The sequence below is a fragment of the Triticum urartu genome, chromosome 7A, assembly GCF_056163025.1.
Source record: "Triticum urartu cultivar PI428250 chromosome 7A, HENAU_Tu73, whole genome shotgun sequence".
Taxonomy (NCBI): domain Eukaryota; kingdom Viridiplantae; phylum Streptophyta; class Magnoliopsida; order Poales; family Poaceae; genus Triticum; species Triticum urartu.
Genome location: NC_141879.1, coordinates 163,810,494 through 163,813,988, shown reverse-complemented (window position 1 = coordinate 163,813,988; position 3,495 = coordinate 163,810,494). Strand labels below are relative to the sequence as shown.

Here is a 3,495-nt window from a genome sequence, read left to right as displayed (position 1 = left end):
GATCTACTCTTGTACTACCCATATCATCAATATCAATCAAGCAGGACGTAGGGTTTTACCTCCATCAAGAGGGCCCGAACCTGGGTAAAACATCGTGTCCCCTGCCTCCTGTTACCATCCGGCCTAGACGCATAGTTCGGGACCCCCTACCTGAGATCCGCCGATTTTGACACCGACAAGGCCCTTAAGCTTACAGGCACGGTACACGCTATCCTAGACTACTCTACACATGAAACTGCCACACGAGCGTCCGGGCCGCGCTTGGCTCTTCGCCTCTTCGGGAAGTCGAACAATGGCCCTGTTTGGATACTCTAACTCAGTTAGAGGTTAGAGTTAGATTCTAACCCAGAACTAACCCTGAACTAACTCTAACCAAAAAGGTGTTTGGATAGCAGGGTTAGATGGAGCGCGAATACGGCGAGGCGCCTTCACGGGCGGTGCGAGAGGCAGGGAGGGAGAGGACAAGAAGCTTCAAGGAAGTGAGGAGGGATCTGCCTCGGGAAGAGCAAGAGAAAAACGTGTTTTTAGTGGTCCTGAGAAGAACTAACCCAAATAAGCACCTCTTGGGTGGGTCAGATCTTTTGGATGAGTTAGATGCATCTAACCCAAACTAACCCTCCTGGTTGGATATTTTTGGGTTAGTTGAGTCCAAACTAACTCTAACCTGTGGATTCAAACAAGCCTAATGATGGAGTACTACTGCAGTGGAGGAGTACTACAGTATGCTTCTGGCCATCTAACACCGATTGAACTGTTGCATGTCCACCGCGTACGGGAGGGAGAGCGTGTAGCGAACGAAAGCTTCTCCTAGTCCTGCCAGCCACCTCCCTCATGGGCGAGGGAGGGACGCGGCTTCATTAACTTACTTCTCCTGCCTTTGCGTCCATGACAGGTGGGCCCAATAGGTCGGTGGCCCACCTGTCATGCAGCCAAAGACAGCTGCGGTTAAGGCGAGAGGGTGTTGTAGTAATCAAACTTCTCGGTCTTGTACAAGTTGACGCAACACATCAAAGCACTGCACTCGATATATTTCAATAATTTGCATTTACCGATGCATTAATTACAACGCATGCATGCATGCCGTGACTCTCCTTTTGATACTTGCATGTGTTGATTAAATACACCTTGAAGTAGTATGAATATGTGACGGTAAAGCTTTGTAATGCCCCGGCCCTAATAAAACGAGAGATGGTTTTGCACAAGGAGGGTTAGATCATGCAGACGGAACAGGACCCGACGATGGAGCTCTCTATGGTCTCGACGGACCTCGCCTTGGTCCATTGCCCCTTGTGCCTCCGCCCCTTGAAGCCTCCAGTGTATGAGGTTCGAATACACCTCGTCCGTTCGGCTGATCGAGCAAGGTGCAGGTTTCTTGATTGATGTTTTGTTTGATTGATTTGCACAGTGCAAGGGAGGGCACCTGGCTTGCGCAGACTGTCGCGTCGAGCGCCCCGGGAACCTGCGGCAGTGCCAGAAGAGCGAGCGCGGCGGTAGATTCGACGTGCGGAACACGGCGGTGGACGCCGTCCTCTCCTCGGTGAGGGTGGAGTGCCCGCACGAAGGCTGTGGGCTCTACGTCACTTACCACAAGCTCACCGATCACCAAAGTGTGTGTCCGCTCGCGCCCTGCAAAAGCCCCGTGCCCGTCTGCGGCTATGAAGGCCCGCCGCCGGTGCTCTCCCACCACATCAGCACCGTGCATCCCATGCCCATGCACAGGATCCAGTATGGCAAGGCACTCCAGCTGCAAGTGCCACTGCCGGAGCCATGGCTCTTGATGTTCGCGGAGGAGGACGGCCGCGCATTTTTCTTGGTCGGCGGCGTGCTCGACATCGGCACGCCTATCGTCGTGTCAGTCATTTGCATCAGAGCGGGGGCATCCCCACTACCGCACTACATGGCCAAGCTGTAGGCGAACGGCCCGCCGGGGGAGCCCAAAGGCAGGACCGACGCCGTCAAGGGTGGAAATGGAGGTGACAAGCAGCAGGGATCCTAGCAACGCCGCCGTGCAGGAGCTGACCTTCTTCACAGTTCCGCCCAAGCTGCTGGCCGGGGCTAAGCTGGTCTCCCTCCACATTCAGATTGACAAGCTCACGTCCTAAATGATTCTAAAGTGCCTTCTGTTTATCCTAGTAATATGCTAATATAGAGGTTAGCTCGGTCTACTTTGGCTTAAGAGATGGTGGGTTTTGGTGGCGATGCAGCAATTACCTTGACATCAGATCAACGGTGAAAGTAATTTCGAACAGTCGAATGGATATTTTGTGTCTGTTGGATATAAAGATCCTTTGGGTAAGAAGTAACAGCTTATATGCTTTTTTTCGAAACGGAACAAATTTTTTGTTGACATGCACTAATATTTTCGAAACAGACGTCGGGCTATAGCTAGAAGGGCAGTTGGGATGCGGCATTGGCCCATACCACGGTGACCCCCAATAGGGACGCACCGACTGTGGATTTTCTCCCTCGCCGATGTCGACCGCGTCTACGCACAACATTGTTCCCTTCCCCTAGCTGCGGGATCAGGCCGGATATGTGACCAGTGGTGTGGCCACTGTCGTTCTATGCTTGTGAAGAGAGCAACCCAAGCAAGCAGGCTTGTAGCTTAGGCTCCTGCTAGTGTATATATAGTGGTTTTCTTTTTCTCTCCATATCAACCATTTTATATTGCATACGTGTCATTGAAGAGTGAAATGATGGTTGCTTCTTCCGACTAACTTACTGTGTGATTTGACTGCTCCTTTAGTGGCCCCTACACGTACTCCCCCTGCGTGTATGCAACAGTTACACGTACACATGGATGCAAAAACACGCGCGACGCCCGAAGGCATGCATGTCCGAGCACACGACGGAACACACACGGTCACACTCAAGTGCTCAACCTACACGTGCATGCACACACATACTCAGCCAGGGTGAGCTAGTGACCATATAAACACCGGAAAATGTATATACTAAGCGCAATGAGCGTATTATGAAGTCCACTGACCATATTTTTACAAATATACAATGACAGACAGTGTATTTATCTCGTTTGAGATTAAGCCATATTAACCGGAGAGGAGGCGGTATGGACTAGCATTACTTTGTTGTGTCCCATCAACTTGTCGAACGAGGAGAAGCTTGCAGGACGGGAGAAGCTTGCGCGCGGTGGCTCGCCGGACAAGGAGAAACTTTTGACTAATGCAAGTTGTCCTTCACTCAGGCGGTGGACGTGCAACAGTTAATTCAGTGTCAGATTGCCAGAAGCATACACTATACTAGTAGTATTATTATTGTTGCACTTCCCGAAGAGGCGAACATCCAAGCGCAAAGTTTACTAGTACTAGTACTACTACTATAGTCTATTGAGGTAGTACTAGGAACCGGATGGAGGAGCATCTGCACTCTTATTATATTTTTAAAATGTGATAAAGCAATCTTCAACACATTTGGTTCTCTTCGAGGGTTCTCGCATGTGATAATGGAAGTTGATTGCATGGAACACTCGCCACA

The 3,495-nt window shown here is 50.7% G+C and overlaps 1 pseudogene; it reads left to right on the top strand.

Annotated features, from left to right (window-relative positions):
- Positions 1–1,239: 1,239 nt before the first annotated feature.
- LOC147958775 (putative E3 ubiquitin-protein ligase SINA-like 6) lies at positions 1,240–2,102 on the top strand (annotated as a pseudogene).
- The last annotated feature ends 1,393 nt before the right edge of the window (positions 2,103–3,495 follow it).